This window comes from Chrysemys picta, chromosome 7 (assembly GCF_011386835.1).
Source record: "Chrysemys picta bellii isolate R12L10 chromosome 7, ASM1138683v2, whole genome shotgun sequence".
In the NCBI taxonomy this organism is placed as follows: Eukaryota; Metazoa; Chordata; order Testudines; family Emydidae; genus Chrysemys; species Chrysemys picta.
Genome location: NC_088797.1, coordinates 107,689,587 through 107,712,629, shown reverse-complemented (window position 1 = coordinate 107,712,629; position 23,043 = coordinate 107,689,587). Strand labels below are relative to the sequence as shown.

General features: G+C 41.8%; 1 protein-coding gene across 25 annotated transcripts in view; it reads right to left on the bottom strand.

Annotated features, from left to right (window-relative positions):
• CTBP2 (C-terminal binding protein 2) overlaps window positions 1–23,043 on the bottom strand; it is a 226,210-nt gene that overhangs the window by 100,940 nt on the left and 102,227 nt on the right. The gene's annotated exons all lie outside the window — the stretch shown is intronic.

Sequence of the window (23,043 nt, the reverse complement as noted above, 5' to 3'; positions counted from 1 at the left end):
AGCATGGCAGTACTTGTTAAATTGTTATATGTAAGCTTTCTGTGTTTTATTTCAGCCTCAGAAACCCAAACTGTATTCATAGGCTCTGAAAGATTAGAGACAGAGCAAAAGAAAAGTTACTTTTGCTTTTCTGATATCTCCTTTGAACACATGCACTTTGGATATCAAGTCTTATTCAATTCATTTACAGTAAAATAGTTGTCACTGGAACTAAAATTTGGACTCCTGAAACTTCTAGCTCTTTATCTCTACAGAGAGGGATATGTTACCCACAATTCTTTACACACAGCCCAACCATAATTGTAGTTTGTTCTCTCAGTTGTACTCAAAAGGCCAGCGTTACACATTTGATGCTGGATGTCACATTTCCAACACACACACCCTTTAAAGGCTACCACATATCAGTGTCTCATTAAATAAAGCAATCTAGTAATTGGCAGATATGGCTAATTTATAAGAAGTGTTCTATAAAGGGACAAGGTCCCAAGTCTTTTCCAAAGGAATTACCAAAATCAGGCAAATAGAGACACTTGCATATTACTCATCTCTTTTTATTTATTTATTTTTAAATAGAGCACAAGTTTTGTTTAGTTCTTGAATATGCATATCTGAGCAGTCTGCACTCAGAATAGAGACTAGAAGTGCCATTCCGGCACTTTAATGCAACAGTCCTATCATAAGCCTTGGACATGAGTTTGCTTTTCAGAGCAAGCACCACCTAATTGTTAAATGAATTGGGAAATAAGTGAAAAGAGCTCATGCTGACATCTGATTTCCAGTAAGTGTCTACCACAGGCATTACAATTTTACTAAGTAAAGCTATACTCCCAGTAATTCAGTGTTAACCCATCTTGCCTCGGGTGCTAGGGGGAAGGTATATGAACATGAGCTTGATTTTGATATAGTATCCTTGACTTGTGTTATGCCGACCTACTTGGTCTTCCAGTCATCAGAGCAAGCTGGTGAGGTTCTACTGTTCAAGTTTTTAGGTGAGGAAGAGGTTTTTGTTAGGGAAGGAACTGATGTTCAAAGCCAACATCTTTCATTCAAGGTCATCTTTGGTAGGTGAAATGAAGGTGGAGAGAGAGTGGGGAGAACTGCCTCTGTATGTACATACACACAATGATGGAAGCACTAACAAGTTCTTGGTTTAGATACCATTAAGATCCACCTGTCACACACTATATCACGAGCTACTTTAAAGATACAAATCTAATCAAAAGATTCTATGTACTTGAAGGAGTCTGGCTCAAGAGACAAAGGCCTTGGCTACACTCGCGGATTCACAGAGCTCTCTCACACCGCTGCAAGTACTCCACCTCTCCGAGGGGAATAGCTTGCAGCGCTGCGAGCGAGCGTGCAGCGCTGCAGGCGCTGATTACACTGGCGCTTTACAGCGCTGCGCTCGGGGGGGGTGGTGTTTTTTCACACCCCTGAGCGCAGCAAGTGCAGCGCTGTGAATTGCCAGTGTAGCCAAGGCCAAAGATGCATGGCCACTTAGACAACACCCACAAAGACAGGCAAGTGGGTGTAGCCCATCTGATCACAGTAGCTCACAACAGCACACTAGTGTAGGCATTGGAGATATCTTCTGGAACAGCCACTTTAGGTTTCCCTGGATTCTTAGTGAGTTTAACAAACCTCCCTACTTTGTTGCTGCAGGGACACATGAGCTATATCAAACAAGGAGTTGCAGGGCACTTCACTGAAACTCAGAGGAAAGGCAATGAGTAGTAGAGGGTAGCAAAGCTGCACATTGATTTAATGCCACATACTGGTAGCAAAAGGCTACTACAGCGAGGAACTCTTTCCCAAAGACAGGTTTCAGAGTAGCAGCCGTGTTAGTCTGTATCCACAAAAAAACAGGAGTATTTGTGGCACCTTAGAGACTAACACATTTATTTGAGCATAAGCTTTCGTGGGCTACAGCCCACTTCATCGGATGCATAGAATGGAACATATAGTGAGGAGATATATATACATATACAGAGAACATGAAAAGGTGGGAGTTGTCCTACCAACTCTAAGAGGCTAATTAATGAAGAGAAAAAACGTTTGTAGTGATAAACAAGATAGCCCATTACAGACAGTTTGACAAGAGGTGTGAGAATACTCAACATGGGGAAATAGATTCAATGTGTGTAATGGCTCAGCCATTCCCAGTCTCTATTCAAGCCTAAATTGATGGTGTCTAATTTGCATATTAATTCAACTTCAGCAGTTTCTCCTTGGAGTCTGTTTTTTGAAGCTTTTCTGTTGCAAAATTGCCATCTTTAAGTCTGTTACTGAGTGGCCAAAGAGGCTGAAGTGTTCTCCTACTGGTTTTTGAATGTTATGATTCCTGATGTCAGATTTGTGTCCATTTATTCTTTTGCGTACAGACTGTCCGGTTTGGCCAATGTACATGGCAGAGAGGCATTGCTGGCAGATGATGGCATATATCACATTGTTAGATGTGCAGGTGAACAAGCCCCTGATGGCGTGGCTGATGTGATTAGGTCCTATGATGATGTCACTTGAATAGATATGTGGACAGAATTGGCATCAGGCTTTGTTGCAAGGATAGGTTCCTGGGTTAGTGTTTTTGTTCTGTGGTGTGTGGTTGCTGGTGAGTATTTGCTTCAGGTTGGGGGGCTGTCTGTAAGCGAGGACAGGTCTGTCTCCCAAGATCTATGAGAGTGAGGGATCATCTTTCAGGATAGGTTGTAGATCTTTGATGATGCGCTGGAGAGGTTTTAGTTGGGGGCTGAAGGTGACGGCTAGTGGCGTTCTGTTATTTTCTTTGTTGGGCCTGTCTTGTAGTAGGTGACTTCTGGGTACTCTTCTGGCTCTGTCAATCTGTTTTTTCACTTCAACAGGTGGGTATTGTAGTTTTAAGAATGCTTGATAGAGATCTTGTAGGTGCTTGTCTCTGTCTGAGGGATTGGAGCAAATGCGGTTGTATCTTAGAGCTTGGCTGTAGACAATGGATTGTGTGGTGTGTCCTGGAGGCATGTAGGTAAGTAGAGCGGTCAGTAGGTTTCCGGTATAGGGTGGTATTTCATCTGATGAAGTGGGCTGTATCCCACGAAAGCTTATGCTCAAATAAATCTGTTAGTCTCTAAGGTGCCACAGGTACTCCTGTTCTTTTTCCCAAAGAGTAATCAGTATGGAGCTGCCAAATTTCAGCTTTTTGGGGGCACAATTAAAGAAAAGCACCATAAAGGGTTAAAACAGTCAAACAAAAAAAAATGTAGAGAATCTCAAATTGTGCACCGTTCATTCAAGGTTACCACAATACAACAGAGGAAGGGAATTATTGTCAACTAATAAGTACTACGGAAAGCCCTCTATTCCATTGTCGGTAGTGTTGCACACTGTGGATGTGAAATACATAAGTTTAACAACACAATACATAAAATTATAAGTAATGGTGTCTTATGATACAAAGTGACAAGGACCATGATAAACATAGGGTCTGGGAATTAGAAAACATAGGGGTGATGTCAAGCAGCTGACAACCTTGGGCAATATACGTAACCTCTCTATGCATCTGTTTCCCCTTCTGTGAAAAAGGGATAACAATACTTACCCACCTTTGCAAAGCCCTTTGAGATCTTCATATAAATGGCATTAATTGCAAAGTATTGTTATATATCTTGTATATTACCCCTTCATCTCCAACAACTAAGCTTGTGCAACATCTCCCGCTCCTCCCAAAAAAAGGTCTCCCCCCCGAAAAAAGGTCAATGCAAGAACAATCTCCCAGAAAACACAGGTTATTAATAGTTAACGAATGCAGTAAGCTAGGGTGAAAATGAGGGAGCGGGGTAAAGGCTCTAACAAATCTGCTGCATACCAAGATGACAATTTCATGGAGATTATTGTTATTATTATAAATGGTTATCAATTATGCATCACATTGATAGTTAATTTATAAAAAGAAAAGGGTTGTGTTGGTACAACTGAATTCTGACTGATGGAAAATAGGCGATTTCCTGGTAGTTAATGGCCAATTTCCCAGCACTATGACTGCAGCATAATCTCAGAGATTTATAGCAATAATTAATTGATTTTTTTTTTAAATGTAAGGGATGCTACAGAACATGATTCCCACTCACATTAATAATTAATGAAACATTCTAAAGTACCAAAACTTCCATTCCAGACACAGAAGCTTCCTAAAGTCAAGAGCTTGTTATATTAAAAAAAATCAACTGAATGTTAATGTAGATAAAGCCATACAAAGAGATAGCATTTCCATTATCAGGAGTTAAAAAGATATACACGTCTTTTAACTTAATTAATACCCACCCCACTCCCAGGGAGATTTGGCTGGGCAGCAGGTCCAAGTAGAAAGTCTGTTTGGAGTTGGGCTCTTGCTGCACTGGGAGGGAGGCAGGAGAGGGTCACTTGTGGATCCCATGAGAGTAATGTATTGTGAGCTAGATCACGTGGGATGGATGCTATTGTCCACAAAGAGTGACTTCAAATTTTAAGGATCTCATTGCTCTCTTATAACCCTTTCCCAAAAATTGCCCACCAGAGCCTTCCCCCCCTCTCAGATCAGCAGTATTTTCTCTCGTGTTGCAAGAATGAAGCACAATGGTTCCTTTGCACCCCTTGTGTTCTTCTTTAAGAGAAGATCTCCCAAGCAATATCGCAAGACTGCACCATACGGGGTGGGTAAAATAACAGTTCAGATCCCACGTTCACATAGCACTACTGTTACACAATCTACCAGACCCGTCATTCTCTCATCTCCTTTTTCCGCCAAACTTCCACAGATGGCAACATCATGCCCCTTGCTGGCTGCACAGCACCCCATCTGGACCATCCTGAGGAACAGGTTTAGTGCTGATTTTATAATTTATGTTTTTATATTTCTGTTGAATCAAGTTTATTTAATCTGTCAAGACGCCTAATGAATTATGGGTTATTTATGAGATCCCAATTAACATATAGTTTCTTCTTTGTAGTGACAGTTTCATGGAGCTAAACACTTTCACCAAGGTTGTATTTATGTTTCTTCTGATAAAGTCTATAGTGTTACCAGTGCAATCAAAACAGGCCCTGGGGCTTCCTTTACTCTCATTACCAAGGCTCCACTTTTACATGCTGTATATTAAAACAAATCCTGACAATAAAAGTTCTCATTCACAATGGCTTCACTCTTCATAGGGTCAAAATCTCCATTTATAAGTCTTTGCTCTTTTCAGCAGCACTGCACGTGGCAATTATATTTTCAGATTATAAACTGCGTAGAAACACATGTGTCTGAACATATGAAGAAAACTTTGTTACCTGTATGTTAAGATTGCCAGTTAGAATCTAAAGTTATATATTTGTATATTGAGGAAATTTGCATCATGTACATGCCAAATACAAGTTACGAGCCCTCACAAATCACTATACACCCACTAAATACTGTATATATTCTGGATCATAAGCCGGTTCATTTATAAGCCGACCCCCCCAAGATGGATAAGTAAAAATGGAAAATTTTTATAACCCATTCATAAGCCAACCCTATAATTCAGGGGTCAGCAAACTTTGGCTCCCGGGCCATGAGGATAAGCCGCTGGCAGGCCGAGATGGTTTGTTTACCTCGAGCATCCGCAGGCACGGAGGTAAACCTAAGTAAATAAAGTGTCCTGGCGCACCAGCTGCTTGCCCTGACGGGCCGGGATAGCAATTGGTGGGGAAATTTTTGGGGGTGGAGAAGCTGGGAGTCAGGGGAGTAACTCCTGTGACCACTCCCCACTGGGACCCCCATATTCTCCCCATCCCATCCCTTCCCACCTTATCTGGGGAGGGCCAGGGGAGGATGTCTCTGACCTGGCTGGAGCTACTCCGGCAGGCTGGGCAGCGCGGCCGCAGCATGTTCCAGTGGGCTGGGCCAGGTGGCACAGCCGCAGCCTGCTCTGGGGGGCGGGGCTGAGCGGCACGGCTGCAGCCTGCCAGCCCCGGAGATGCAGCTGCTTCAGAGGCTGGAGGGAGAGCAGCGTGGCCAGAAGCGGAGAGACACTGGCCCCACCTCTTCCCTTCTGTCTCTGATGGCTGTGCTGCCTCTCCTTGCTCCCTCTGTTGAGGGGAGGGGCTGTGTCTCACTTCTCCCTCTCTATACCCGTTCATAAGCCGACGCCCTTCTCTGGTGCGACCCTTTTTTACTAAAAAAATCTGGCTTATGAACAAGTATATAGGGTACAGTCCACCTACCCAAACAAAGATTATCTTCCATGTCTTCGGCCCATTATCAATCAAAGGCACATCTACATCTTGCTTTCCCCCCCCATCATATCCAACCAGAGTCTCCACCCTCTTCCATCCTTGCTTCCCACTGTAGCCAGAAGAGGACATATATCACATAGTTTAATCTCCATATATAGTCTAGAAACGACACAAATTCACTCATTCACTATTAGAGCTGTATGGAGAATGTAAATTCCATTTTGTGGAGGGTACTGGGATTTCAAAATTTGGTTTCATTCTGATTAGGAACCCCAAAATTTCAAAATTCTGCAAAAGAAAATCCCCATCCCAATTTGTTTCAAATCAATACAAATTTATTTCATTCTCAGAAAAATGTTTTTCCTTTTTAAAATGTTACATTTGAAATTTTAAAAATTTCAAAATGAAAGGTCATTTTGAAAGGAAAAATTTAAGTGTTTCATTCCAAGAGTATCAAAATGGGGAGTTCCAACCTAGAACTTTTTCCCTCCAAAACAAAATTTTGGTGAAATCAACATGATTTCGCAAAGTGTTTCGATTTTGACTAAACTGCATTTTCTGACAGAAAGTGGCACCATCAAAGCTTCTCTGACCAGCTCAATTGACGCTATCCTTCCCTGGAGGAAAGCTTTCTGCAAAGGAAAATAATGATAAATAATAATCACCCCCACCACAGGCATCTAGCATAGCTTAATGTAATTTCCATGAATGGGGCCCTTCCTAATAATTTTAACCAGTCCATTTGTGTTTGGCAGGTGTTTGTGAGGATACCAAGCAGCAATAAGAACACAACTTAAGAGACTATTAAAAATATGACAAGAGCACCCAGAGTGGGATTTGGCAGGCATGAGTAAGCTGGAGAAAACCAGATGTGAAAGGCACAGAAAAAAGCAGGTCACTTCACAACCTTTACATGAAACTTTAATTAAGAAAAGGTTTTTCCATTTTTGGAGTGCAGGACACAGCTAGTTGAGCACAAAACTTCTATTTACTCTTAATGATTTCTACGTCTAATGCAATCTCAAAATAATCACAAGGTTAAACGTTACAAAAAATAAAATAATTGTAAGCGGGCAAGACTTAAAACTATCAGGGAGAGCAGTTAAAACATAAACAAATCTTGCCATACAATTAAATTTTAAAGCACGAGAAAGAGGAAGACATATACTAAAAAACAAACAAACCTGTAGTTCTTGGTCTTCAGCAAGATTAGGAAACAAGTGAAATGATTTACATATAGTAATTGCATGTCCTTGCTGGTCTCCAACAGTGTCTTTCAAAATGTAAATTTCCTTGAAAACACTGGGACATTATTATAGGCTAGTATTTATTTATTTATTTGTTTGTTTAAAGGGAATCTACCTAAACACAATGTTTTAAAGGCAGGGGGAAAAAAACACAAAAACCCTGACGCAAAACATTTAAATAGCTTCTTAATACTGTATATTAAACATCACCCAGTCCATGAGCCAGAAAATGAGAGAAAAGCTGGATGTATTAGGATGTATTTTGTTCTCCTAAGTTACAGAAACGGATGTTTCCAAACAATGAAATGCACGCTGCTTAGCTTTTTTAAATTTTTGCCCATGCTGGGTGCATTTATGTGAAAGTATTGAAGCCAAATGTTGCTGAAGAGTAAACAACTCCACCCAAATCCACGTATGGAAGGACCATGAGAGAATCAAATCTGGAGTTCAACTCGGTCCTGTCTCTCATATGTAAGGAATGCCCATCGTTTAGAAGACTTGGTGAAGTCTGATAAAAGAATTTCATTCCTCAATGCACTATTTTCCTGTAAAGATCTCTTGCGATAATTATCTCATTTCATATCCTGTCGTCCCTACCATTCTGGGGTTACCATGACAAGGGATTGCACAGAGAGGATGTTTGACCTGCCTCAGTTTATAACTATATTTATACATTAAAAGTGAAGAGGAAATAGGAATCTGAAGATGTTCTTGTCTCATGCTCACTGACCAAAAATTATTATAATGTATAACACCATGAGGACAATTTTATGGATAAAGTCCTTATAGGGCACCTAAGCAACCAAAAGACCTTATACTATGTCTAGCTGGGATCTTTAAAAAAAAATCTCCACTGCTAATCTACCACCAATGCAGCTCAACCAGTGACAGCTAGAGTCAGAGCCCTTCCGCACCTGGGCCACTGGCACTGCTTTACCAACATCTTATCTAGCCCTGATCAGAGCAGGTCTAGAGAGCAGAGCGATATGAACTCCCTAAGGATTTTATGATCATCATAATGGCAATGCAGATGTTTTTACTGACTACAGTAGCCTTTGAGTTGTCATATCTTTTACTGAGGTTTTAAGAGACTCACTTTAATAATATCTTCCTTCCTTCATCTTCATCTATTCCAAAACCTTCCAACTGTTTTAATGCATTACCTGGTCAAGGTAAACCTAAGGCTCCACCCCAAATTTAGCTCAACCAACACATGTGAAAACTACAACTGCCCTGTCTTACATGAGTTAATTAAAGATGTTAAAGACATCTTTTTTCCTACTGTCATCACAGATCCAAATTAGACTTGTCATTAACCTGAACTATAACTATGGTTCTAAAGAAACAAAACCTCTATTATCTAAATTTGATAAGATGTTCAAGAATCAAAAATGGTATTAGATATTTATATGGATAATGAGAACCACTATAGTTTTTCCATTAGGAAAGAATACAAAATAAACAAAAATGTATAATGGCTATAGATTCTCATACTCTGTGGAACCTCCACCTGACAAGGGTTAGGAAGAAACATCCCCTATTCCATTACTGTCCACTATGTGATCTCTCTCATGCTCTTGAAGACAGGATAACAGATCGGCTGTACCACAGGTCTGGTTCGATATGGCAACTCCTATGTTCATACACTCCTGCAAGCTAATGCACATGTGACTAATTCACTAACTTGAGAACCCCCACTGAGTTAAAAAGAACTTCTCACGCATGTGGTGTTCAAGCTTGCAGGATCATGCCCTGAGTTTGGATTCTAAATTGGGGAAATCTGTGGCCTGATTCTCCACTCCATTAAACAGAGCAGTCAGATCCTGAGGGATTTTAAAGCTTTACTAATTGGGTGGATTTTCTAAAGCACCAAAGAGAGTTAGGGCTCCCAGGTGCTATGGTAATAAAAATACATAATAAATAATAATAATTTTCAATGGGAGTTGGGCACCTAACTTCCTTAAGAACTTTTGAAAAACTTACCCATTGAACTGAACACCCTCCATGACCTTTCGGCTGGCTACCTTGCTGACTTGGAGCCTGATCTACAGCCTGACGAAGTCAACGGGGGTCTTTCCATTGACTAAAATGGTCTTTGTCACCAAATGGCCACTACTTTGGTAGCATACCTAACTGTTGGTACATGACTCATGGCACACTAGAATTCTGGCCTGTGAAAGACCATTGCCCTCAAAAAACTAAAGAGACAGAATTCTTGGCTAAGGAAAAACTAAAGTTAATTAAACATAATATTTTTATTACTTAAAATAATTTTGATGTTGCCAAGTGCTCAGCGATTTTTGGTAGTAAGGGCATTCGGTGGGAATGACTAGAAGGCTCAGTGGGAGGTAATGTGCCTTTCACATCTAAGTGACTGGTCTGAATTCTTCTCATAATCATAATGATCAAGTGACTTTTTCCAACGGCTGTTTTGTGCCCTTTCCGAAATTGCTGGGTTCAGGTTCTAGTGGGTACATGTGCACACCATGAAGGTCACTATCAGAACTGGCACTGTTGCCAACAGTCTGAGCACACTGACTTGATATATGGCAACTCTCAAACCTGGAGGTTGTCCCATGAGGCACAGCAGCATTGACTATGTGGAAAACATATGCATTGACATTGCATATGGCCTATGCTGTTACTGTTCTGTCTTTAGAGGACTTCGCTCTCCAGTGCTGTCAATCATTATTGCCATTTTCCCTTTAATATTAAAAGGGGCACTGTATAACAGAAAGTGATTGATTGAAGCTGAATCTGGAATGGCTGGGGAAGCTATTTTGTTATGATCAAAGATAAAACCTGGGGAAAAAGGTGTAGTTAGTCTGTTCCTGCATTCTGATGGAGAAAGCAAACATACAGCAGGTTAAACATCAGTAGTATGTTTTAGTAATAACAGACACTCCCATTTTAACACCTGTTGATTAGAAAAAAAGAGCTACTCTCTCTTTAGTGAACTATATAGGAGAATAGAATTCTGTAGGATCCTTCACCCAAGAAATGTAACAGTTTTAAGTGACTTGCTATTATGTAAGTGAGCAAAATGTACCATAACTCATATCAGCCTGCACATCTGTTGTTTAACATGCTACATAGTGACGCAGACCACATCTTAAAACATTATACAACCAAATAGATAAAGACTCTTCTAAAATAGTATGGCTTCAAAGGTAGAATAAAGGGCCTGATCCTTCATTCCTCACACACCCTGAACTCCCACTGATAGTATCCTTAATCTCTTCTATTGCATCAAAGCTGTTTGTTTAATCAGCAAAAAGGGTCACAGTTAAAGGTGACCTGCAAAAGAAAACAAATAAATTGGCTTGTGCCGCCTTTTTTCTTTCCTTCTTTAGTATGCACAAAGAAAGCCAGACAGTTTTTGTTTTAGTGTTGTTTTTGTATCTTTAAAGTTTCTTTTCTGCTTATATTTCACATTAGAAATTCAGGTCCTGTCTAGCCTAAAAGACTTCATGATGACTGGAGAGCTGACAGTATTACAAGATCCAAGAAAAACTATGGGGCAGGGATTTTTTAGAAATATCTGGGCTTTGTTTTTTGTTAACGCCCATTCAACATTAATAACTAATATTGGAGAAAGGAATTCTTCATTACTAATTCAACAGTGCATCCTCTTCAGCCAACAGTATATATTCTCAGAGACCTTCAATAAGTCCTCATGCAAAACTAAGGAACAGCCGAGTTGATATATTTGATATTTCTAAGGAAGAAAACCAGTTAAGAAAATACTTTTAGAGAAAACAAAAATACCCATCATCCCTCCTGTATGCATCCTGATGAAGCAATATAGGCTATTTAAATAAATAAATATAAAAAAACACTTTGCAGGTCATCTTTTAAGCAACTTAAGTGAACAATCTCCTCAAGCAGGTTCATGCACTGCTTCCTCAACCCTTCCAGACTCTGCCAGTGTGGCGGTGGGGGGGAGGGAAAGACCAAGATCAGGCACTGCACCCAAATCACCTACATATCTTACAGAGCACAACCTACTGCTAGGCAATCACAAAGTTCCCTGCTTCAGTATGTTTTTCAACATATGCAACACAAGTAAGGGACACATCAATATAACTATGCTGACTGACCAGTAGGCTAATTTTTTTTAACTTTTATTTTAATATCAAACAAGTGTAAATTATAGACCTCCAATTTAAAAGCCCCATTCAAAGAGATCTTTGCAACACTGAAAAATGAAATCAGCTTCTATAGCTCTTCACATTTTTAATTGTTTTTATTTTCATTAATTACAAAGACAAACACTAGGAAGTGCTTTTAAAGAAGTAAATCTTCATTCTTTGAAGATTTGTATGCTCAAAAGCCCTCTTCTTCCCTCTGAGTTATTCAGTAGAGCATCAGAACTATCTTAGCCAAATTAGAAACCACTGGAAAAAGGTGTCTTCATTTGCAGTTTTCTAAACTGAGTTATATGCTTATTTGGCCATCAGAGGGCATTTTATACTAGGGAGTGAGCTGCCTGCACACAGCTTGCGAACAGCACTGCTAAACCTCATCTGCAGTTGCTAAAGAACAGTTTCCATCTACTTTCATTTAGCAATTGTCACTTTTCAACCTTTCCGTATGCTGCACGTAGACGAGCAAGCAAGTGCAAGGACAAGAGGAAAATAAGAAGAAGCCATGACTAAAAGCCGTGGTTAAACAAACACTTATCAGACATACAGCTATTGCTGCTTCCTGGGTTTGGGCTTTTTTCCCCTCCCTACCTCCAGATGCAACAAAAATCCATCCTTTGTTAATCTCATGAGCAGCAGATTATGTTTTAATTTTTAAATGATTAACTGAGAAAAATTCCAAATTGTGTCATGGCACCATTATCTGTCTCCTGAGCTAGAGGTTAGAGCTTATCTCTGAGAACTGAACAAAGATAAATTGAACTTCCAAACTGTCAAAAGACAGGACATGGCCACTTACATGCAGATGGCTCCCTCTTGGTACTAATGTGCACCCAAATGTGGAATCTAAACATCCTACTGCTGGCTAGGAAGCCACACACACAGCTACCCACTTCCTTCCCCCCTCCCCCCACTCCACTCCTTCCCACTTGGGACATTTCTCCTCTGCCCACCTAAATATAAATCAAATTAGGGTAAAAAACAGATATCTTTTATACTAATAATATAGCTGTGTCCATCTCATACCTTGTCACTGACACCAGCCTCAACACTCTGCTTGTCTCCTGCTCTCTTCTGTCACCCCTTATGTACAGAAGGATCCACTTACCCCAATTACCCAGCCATTCTTCTCCCCATTAACACCCAGGCAAAAACTCACTAGAGTACAATACCCACAAGCAGTGAGTTCATAATGAGAAGTATAAAAATAGTAAGACCAACACAGCCCTAAAGCTTCTAAATTATTCTCTCCTGTGGCTAGCCAGTGTATCCTAACTTTGTGGTATCTGCCTTTTAGGCTGTAAGCTCTTCATCTTTATCTTTGTGTCTTTTGACATCCCAAGCACCATGTCATTCCAAAATAAAAGATAGAATAAGACAGGCAAATAGATACACATGCAACAAAAGTCACACACCTGCATGGTATCATATTTAGTACCATATTACGTACTCCATAATATTATATGGTATTTTACGTACACATTCACACATATAGAGTGTGAGCCCATGCTGTAAAATTCTGGTCTGGATTTCACTCCCCAAGAAGCGTAGCAAGTGTTTAGATTCCGGGGTTTGGTCCAGCTCTTACAGAGATGGGGGCCCTTTGTAAAATCCAATCTGAAACTGGCCTCTAAATCAGCATCAAGTTGATAGGGTTCAGGTTTGATGTTTCAGCTTTGGTCTTGGACTAACTCAGACACACACATCCTTGGCTGTAACTGGCAGCATCAAGTTAAAGGTCTGCCATAAGTTACTAGTTCTACGTTACCTGTTAAAGTTCTCGTATATAAATTCTCAAACTGGGGATGGAGTTTAATAAAATATGGTTTAAGTCAATGGTCTGGGCTCCCCCCCCCCCCCCGTACATTTTCTCAGAAGCTATTTTACATTCACATGTCAAAAACTTACTTTATTTTTAAAAATACTGCAAGTCATCAATATGGACCAATTCATATTCCTTTGGTAATCTTATTTTTCACTGAAGCAGCGAGGGAGTGCCCTGAAGTATAGTTACGCATTATTTGTCTTAAGGTAGCACCTGGAGACTGCATTCAAGACTGGGACCCCATTGTGCTAGACTTTTACAGACACACAGGCTAGGTCTACACTACCACTTATGTCAATATAATTTATGTTGCTCAGGGATGTGAATAAACCCTCCACACACCCCGAGAGACATAACCAACGGTTCTTAAACTGGGGGTTGTAGTTATTACATGGGGATCCTGAGCTGTCAGCCTCCACCCCCCAACCTCGCTTCGCTTCCAGCATTTAATAGTGTTAAATATAAAAAAAAAATGTTTTTAATTTATAAGGGCTGGGGATCGCACTCAGAGGCTTGTTGGGTGAAAGTGGTCACCAATACAAAAGTTTGAGAACCACTGAGTTACACCAACCTAAACGTTGGTGTGGACAACCCTATATCGGTGGGAGACACAGCTGCTGCTGTTCATTGGGGGTGGATTAATTAAGTTGACGGGAGAACTCACTCCCATCAACTTAGAGCAGCTACAGCAAGAGACAATTCCTACCCCAAAGAGCTTTCAATCTGAATTGGCAAGACAGACACTGGGTGAGAGAAAAAGGAATATCATCTCCATTTTACAGGGGGGGAACTGAGGCATAGAGAGATCAATGACTTGCTCAAAGTCACACAGAAAGACGGTGGCAGAACCAGGAACTGATCCCAGATCTGCCAAGTCCTAGTCTAGTACCTCAGTCAAACTTTGTCTCTGTGGAAAGTCTCTGATTTGATACAGGACACAGAGGCAGCTAACAGGCGCACACAGGCGGTTCCAGTGAACAGGTTTTTATGGCAGCTTACTCAGAGATCACTCTGTACATACTGCATCTGCATTCATTCCTGCTGTTGTGGTGATGTGGGCCACTACCATGTCTCTTAAAGGCACCTTCCATTAGATTCTACACATAGGGTACGTCTTCACTTACCGGAGGGTCCGGCAGCAGGAAATCGATGTTCTGGGATCGATTTATCGCGTCTGGTTAAGACGCGATAAATCGATCCCGGATCGATCCCGGAAGTGCTTGCCGTCGACGCCGGTACTCCAGCTCGCCGAGAGTACGCGGCATCGACGGGGGAGCCTCCGTGCCGTGTCTGGACCCGCGATAAGTTTGGACTAAGGTACTTCGAATTCAGCTACGTTATTACGTAGCTGAATTTGCGTACCTTAGTCCGAAGTGGGGGCTTAGTGGGGACCAGGCCATAGACAAAGCACACTCTGGGAGCTGATACATCACATAACTGAGACAATTCTCTGAGTGCTAGATGTCACAGATATTCATCCATGTTTTTAATAATGCCCGTCTCCATCAATTGGTTGGGGAAAGAAGGGAATGTTACAAGAATCTTCCTGCTGCCAAGAAAAGCATCTTTAAGGACAAGTGACTTTTAGGGCTCTAAGGTCGAAAAAGTCCTTTTAAGCCTTGAGCATCACCCTTTATTCATAATTTCTAATGCTTTTGTTAATTAAAACCAGACAATTAATCATTAGAGGAAGATCAGAATAACTCCAGGAACTGATAGAGACACAGGAAGCCTCCTTGTCATCTTTTTATAGCTGGCTCAGTTTCATAGTGACCAAGCACTATTGCCAGCTCATAGCTGTTTAATGGCTCATGTGGAATGAGTTGGTGGTCTCAGTCCAGCTCCTTAGGAGACAAATACCCATGTCACAAAAACCATCATGGAACTGGTAGTAAGCAGCGCCCTAATTAGCATAGCCTTAGCAGAGAGGCCCTGGAACAAATTGGGAGTGGGCACGGAGAACTCTTTTACTCCTAGTGAAGGTTCCTCCAGCTCAGCCTGAGAGATATTGGTGGGGAAGTCTGAAGTGCAGCTCATCATGCTGTACTTGTATTGTGGATAAACAGATGAAGTGGGTGTCTGCCCAGCTTCTTGACCGTCTGCCCTGAGATTGGCACTCAAGGTTGTGAGCAGGCACCCAGGCTCCCTACCTGCCCTGGCTCCGTACGGCTCCCAGAAGTGGCAGCATGTGGATAAACAGAAGTATCCAGGGGCCATCAATCCAGCACCTTTCACAAGCACTAAATTCATTTAAAGAGCAAAAAGTCACTACATCTTGCTCCTTACTGTCACACATGGGCCTGGGCCCGCAGACTTTTCTGAGGCGAACCTCCCAGAGACTGACTGGGAGCTCGGCTTGCACTGGGAACGCAGGATCTGACCCTTACGATTAATCAGAATCAACAGGCATGTCAACCTTTAGGAAATCTTTTGAGTTATAATGTTTGGCTCTTATCTTAGTGCTTATATTCACTAACCAGTCTTACATAAAAAAGTCCTCATCTGCATTGATTTATTTAGCAACATGAAATAAAATAGCCTGAAGCTATTCATGTTGTTTGACATACTTTTTTTTCTTTGTGTAGATGATGCCGTGCATAAAGAAAATTCAAAGAGGGAAACTGTGTTTTGTTTGTAACACTGATTACTATCATTGAAGAAAATATGTTCTAACAAATCTCTGAAGGGGAAACACGTGTAATATCCTTAATAACTAAGCTAATTCATCTTTTGCTGGCCAACTGGAATGGTAAATTTACTGCATTTCTCATTCCAAGTTCTGCAGCACTGCAACCTTCTCTCACTTTCAGTGAGCCATTCTCCTCTTCATTTTCAGATCCATGCCAGTTTTAGTTAGGGTTGTCAAGTGTCCAGTTATCGACTGGAACGCCTGGTCGAAAAGGTACCCTGGGGCCCCGGTCAGTGGCCGTTAAAAGTCTGGTTGGTGGCGCAGCTCCCACTGGCCGGAAACCACAGCCAATGGGAGCTGCAGGGGCAGCACCTGTGGATGCGGGCAGCATGCAGAGCACCCTGGCCCCTCTGCCTAGGAGTCAGACATGCCTGCCGCTTCCGGGAGCCACCTGAGGTAAGTGCCATGTGGCTGGAGCCCACACGAGCCACCACCTCCCACACCCTTCACCCCCTGCCCCAGGTCGGCATCCCCTCCTACACCCTAATGCCCTGCCCCAGCCTTGAGCCCCCACCCAAACTCCCTCCCAGAGCCCATACCCCCTCCCACACCCCAACCCCCTGACTCAGCCCTGATCCCCCTCCTGCACCCCAAACTTCTCATCCCTGGCCCCACCCCACCCCAGAGCCCACATCCCCAGCTGGAGCCTGCACTCCCACACCCCAACCCCCTGTCCCAGCTCTGGGCACCCTCCCCCGCACCCTGACTTCCTCCCGGAGCCCACACCCCATCCCTCCTCCCACACCCCAACCTCCTGCCCCAGCCCAGAGCCCCCTCCTGCACCATGAACTCCTCATCTATTGCCCCACCCCAGAGACCACACCCCCTGCCCCAGTCCGGTGAAAGTGAGTGAGGGGGGGAGAGCAAACGATGTAGGAAGCGGGGATGGAGTTAGCAGGGGTGGGGCAAGGGTGTTCGGTTTTGCGCGATTAGAAACTTGGCAACTCTAGTTTTACTATGCAAAAGAATGCAAGGCCAAGCTGTCATTTAAGTATATAGTACAGTGCAAATCCTGTCCTTCCTCCTTATGGGGTGGAAAAAAAGGATAATTTCTCAGGGGGGCGGGGGAGCGGGGAAGGAACAAGAAAAAAAAAACGCTCTTTGTTTGAAAAATTTCAACGAGCTCTAATTCTGATTTTTGTTTATACATTAATGTGGGGTTTTTAAAAGCACCTGAGTCAGCCAAACTCTGCTTCCACTGAAGCCATGGGAGTTTTTTGATGGACTTAAGGCCATAAAAACAAAGGCAGTATAGACTTGGTGATCTCACAGGTGAGCAACACTGAGCCCCAAATAAAACCAGCCATAAGAGCAGGCAGTTGCTAGTCAAGAACACTAGATGGTTCTGTCACTGCACCTAGTCCTGAGTTTTATAAACCCTGCTGTCCCAGTCCTGAGCAAAGACAAACAATTATGCCAGTTGTATAGTGGCTAAGGCCAAAAGACTTCAATCCTGCAAGATGCTGGGCAGTCTGGCTGGGCAGTTTGGCTGGGCAGTTTGGCTCAGATCAAACAAAGCCCATAAGCATGTACTTAACTTTAAATAAATGAGTAGTCTCATTGAAGTCAATGGGGCATCACTTGTTTAAGTGCTTTACTGGTTCAGGGCTATATTTCTGTGCCTCTGTACTGCAACAACATGTAGTATGCAGAATCATCCACTACCAAGAGAGCTTCTGCTCATCAGTTTACTAGTAACTATAACTTTTCTTTCCTTTTGGGTTTCACATCTAACGCTTTCACAATATCATTCATGTGGTTTAATATCCACATGAGCGGAAGGAGAGACAAAGAGAGCACCGAGAGTAGGGAGAGAGGTTTAGATAACAGTAATAAATAAGAGAAAATAACTCTCACACCACTTATCTTTAGCAGCAAGTCAGAGTATCCTCTGGACCTTGTACAGGTTTGCATAATCAACAGATCTTTCCTATGAGCCTTTCCAGTCTGCCGTATCAAGGCTATTTTGGGATTCAACAACACACAGATTATTGACCTAAAACTATAATGGCTCATCTGGAGCCATAATGGTCCATTGTGTGTCAAGGCCTACTTGGGACTCAATACATAGACTATTGAAGCAATGAACTGTGATGGCTCCCACAGAGTCGTGACGTTTATTGTGGCAACACCTCCTTGTGGCCCTGTTAGTGCACAGATCAGTGACACAATACACACTAATGGCTGCTACTTGGGCATGCATTATTCCACAGATCACTGATGCAATAGACCATATTGGCTATGCATTAACATAGACCAGAATCTATGTTAATACAGCTAACAACAGACACACAAAATCCACATACTGAACACGTACCTGAGACATTCTGGATAGAATGTGCACACTTGGATGGACTAAACATAACATGAAAATGTCTTTCTAGACAACGCAAACTGGACAGCCCTAAATGGTGAAATTTTCAGAAAGTTCCGAGCTACCAAAAATTGGGATTTAGAATGAAAGTCTTGCTGGGACCAAAATTTTAGCTAATGCTGCCAAAGCCTGTTACAAATTAATGAAGACAGCAGGAGTAAACAGTCACCGTGGTAAACTAAGGCTCAATTCATGTACTCAGAACTGCATGGAAACTAGGCATAAATCTCAGGGCCTAATTATCCAGTAAAAGTATTTTAAAAGTTTATTTTTCTTTTTAAGTTTCATGAGTTGTGCAGGAGGTCAGCCTAGACGATCATAATGGTCCCTTCTGACCTTAAAGTCTATGATTCTATGGGAGCAAAAAGACTAAAAAACCAATACAAAAGTACACAAACATCTATTTTTCCCACTGAACAAATCTTGGAAAATAACAATAATCCAAACAGACTGGAAATTAAATGTGATAAAATAAGTTTTTCCCTCCTTGACTGAGACTTCAACATGCCAAAAAAAAAAAAAAATCCAAAACACATCGAACCTCTTTTTCAAAAACAAAACAAAACACTAAACAGAGTTTCTCAGCTTAGTTAAAAACTACAGAAAATACAGTAGTGTTTGCCCACTGAAAAACTGCACCTGGTCTTTCCAATAGCAGCATGTCTTCTTCAGTCTTTACCTTGTGCTCTTTTGAACCTTGACATTTAACATTCAGAACTGTAATTAAAAGGTAACTGTAGTCTCCTGATGTTTAACTCTTTCAGTTCCCTCCTCCCTCCCCATATGCCCTCGGGGTATCGCTCTCCTTGGGTCCTGACATCTCCCATCTATTTAATGCAATCAAGGTTACAGTAGCGCTGACAGCCTAGCTGCTTACTCTTCGGCTTCCTGCTGCTATTTCTAGGATCCCGTCTGGCTCCCTGCTGCTTGCATATTTCTCTCTGTGGAGGGTGGACTCTGTTCCTTTCTCTTACAAAGATGCTTGCTATTGGCTTCTTTTTTTTTTTTTTTTTTGGAAGAGGTCTAGGGTGCACGTCTGAACTGCACCTCTCTTCCCCTCTCTCCACCTAAGTTCACAAATGACATGAGACACTGAGCGGGTCTCTTCTGTACGGCGCATGGCACAGTCTTTATGGCTTGTGCACAGGGTGACCACGTCTCAATTTTCTACAACCAGCTCCTTTTTATGGAACACGTTCTGGCTGGATCCATGGAAACCTGGCTTCCACAGAGCTCCAGGATACACAAGCACCCAAGAACCTGCACTGACACCATGCTTTCTGCCCGTGGAATTGCTTCTCCAGACTTCTCATGAACAAGAACATACTCTAACAGCATGCGGGAGAGCTGCTGAGATTGGCTCCCATCCTATAAATGGGGTCCACACCAGCACACAGGTCTGTATTAGCAGTCCCAGTTAGAGGATCTGGGCTGTATTTTGTAGACACAGCTATGTAACCGGTGCATTCTACCTCCATACTCTAGCTCTGAAGGGCCTAAATTCTTGATAAAATTGATCCAATTTCTTGGGAATTGCCAGTGCTGTGTATACTGTTGCTCAGCTGTGTGGGCTCCTACTGATATTTGTCTGGTACTGCTAGCCAGTATCACCTTCATCCCAAACATTAGAAGTCAAGAAACCCTTGGTGTGAGTTATTTATTTATTTATTTATTGCTCTAGCTGCTTGCTGGCTCCCCCTGCTGGCATACTCCAGGGCACTGCACTCACACTGAGCATCTCCATGCAAGGTCCCTCTTGGCTTTCTCCATAAGACCTAATTTTTCCTGGCAGGAATTCATGGTCATTTTCATAGGGAGAGAATCCTACTTCGTTTCCCTCTCACCAGCCAAGAGCCAAACTTTGAGCTCTACTTTTCCATTTTTGCTTAGGTCCATGGCCTGGCATGACCATACGTGCTTGAGCTAGGGGTGCTGCCATACCCACCTGGCTTGAAGTGATTTCCATCATATACAGGGTTTACAGTTTGGTTCAATGGCTCTCAGCACCCCCACTGTACACATTTTTCCAGCACCCCTGAGCATGACTCTCTCCACTTTCAGCCTTGATACTGAGGCAATGTCTATACTACCACGGTAAGTCAACCTACGCTACGCAACTCCAGCTACGTGAATAACATAGCTGGAGTCGACGTATCTTAGATTGAGTTACCACGGGGATGGGGTGGGGTCGACGGGAGAAAATCTCCCATCGACTTACCTTACTCTTCTCGTCAGGGGTCGACTGGAGAGCGATCTGCAGTCGTTTTGGCGGGTCTTTGCTAGAGCCACTAAATCGACCGCTGGTGGATTGATCTCAGAGCGTCGATCCCAACTGTAGTGTAGACCTGCCCTGAAATTGAGAAGAGGACTAAAACTCACTTCTCCACTAAAAGCTGATTGCTTTACAGTGGTAATCTGTTCCAATTACATCAGGGGAGGTACTGAATTCAGCTCACTCATATCTGCTTTGGAGTAAGTCCTGGACATGTTTTATAGTTGCTAATTGTAAAAGAAGTGAAATGAAGTAAGAAAACAAATAGTTGGCTAGATTAGCTAATGACATATCCATACTTGTATACTGAGAGACACTACAGCTGAGTTTAAGGCTACTTAGAAACAACACTATTGTTTCTATATGGCTTTAAGCCCTGCAGACAGCAGCTCTACCAGGTAAGTATAAAAAGAATTCCTTTGTTATCTTGAAACTACCCATGTTGAACCTCCAAAAGCTCCTCAACAAACAAGTCAGTTGAACTACTGTCTTCAGTATAAGAAAGGCCTCACAGCAGACTAGAAAAATCAATAACCTTCACCCAATTTATCAAAATTACTGAGGACATTTATATAGTATAATTAAATAGGAGATACAAACACAAAAAGCATCTGCATGACACTGCACAGTGATTACATGTCCTCTGGAACAGAGGACATTTTGACAAAAAGGGAGGACAAAATGCTATATATCAACCAAAGAAGCTGTGGGGAGTCTGGAGGGGGGATGTCTTTGCTCTCACACATTAAGTATTTGCCATGAGCGATAAGTAAAAATGGTTCCAAATTATACATTAATTAAAACACACTGCAGAGAGGCAATTTTCTTCATCTCAGCTTATTCAACAAGTCCAGTTCAATGACTAGTTTATTGAAAGTTAAGAAACCAATTGGGAGTTGACAAAGCAGGAAAACTTGTTTTCCTTGTCCAATCTATGAACAAAAACTAGGTATGAGAGTAAGAGATCTACTAGTTCTAAAATCTTGAAGGCCGTGGTAACCAGAAACAATCAGTTCAATGCACTAACTAAAGTTAATACTTCCTTTGTTTAATAAGTCAGGTAGTTCTAAATGCAAAACATGTTTTGATAAGCTTTGTAACAACTTTTTTTTTTTTTTGGTATGGATTCAGTACCTTTAAGGCAGTTTTTTTTAATAATAATAAAAAAAATTTAATGCTCTTTTGGTGCATTTTGACTAGAATTTAAATTTCTATCCAAACAGAGTTTGACACAAATCACAAGTAAAAAATTAACTATCGTCTGGTAAATAAGGCATTATTCACCATGTTCTAATGTACTAAAATAAAATGTAAAAATTAAGAATCTGAATAAATGTAAATTAAGTTATACCACTGTTTAAATAAATGTGTATAGATATAATATATTCCTCTGGTTAGCAAACAGAAGCACCAAACTTAATGTGAAGGCTCTATTTAATTGCAAATTAATATGTTTTAATCATTACCAAACAGTGAGAATCAACCTTTCTTTAGGAAAATAAATAAAAAGTACAAATACAAAACATGATCAAAATCAATTACTTAAATCAAGGTTTCCTGCTTGCTGGTTTAAATCATGATGAACATCAGAGACTTAAATGTCTTTGATTTATATCAATCCATCCTGGCTAGAGTTGTTGTAGAACCTGCCTCTTTCTTCACCTTCCATCCTGGCAGTTTAAATCAGCTGGGATGCTGTTGCTGGTACTCCCCAGATTTGAATGTCTGGTGTTTAGAGGCAGGTGTGTCAGCAGAAGGCACACTGTAAAAACTATTTATTCAAGCTTTTTTTTGAAGAGGTGGTTGAGCAGAACCAAGTTTCTCTGGTGGTTCAGGCAGGACTTTGACTACTGTGCCATCCGAGATATGAATGTCTGGGGTTTTATAGCTTTTGGGCCTGCATCTAGGAGGTGACAGTGACACACTGAAAACTAGAAAGCAAGTGCTCCCCATCTCCAAGACAGTCAAGGCAGGACAGGAAACTACCCACAAGGGACAGAATGCACTAGAGGCTATTGCAGACCTCTTACTTCCTGCCAGCCCAGACATCTGAGTTTGTAACTAGCAAAGCAAGGGTATGCAACCAAATCAGCGCAGGAAGCTTTCCAACCCCCATGCTCACTGGATGAGACTACATGCTGTCTCTCTCACAGCACAAGGGGAGGTGGCAAAGGTTGCTTTAAGTCACTTTTATACCTTCCCAACCCTGGGCTCCTCCAGAGTCTGGAACAGTCCGCAGATTTTTGTTGTTGTTGTTTTTCTTTAAGATTTTGCATCCATT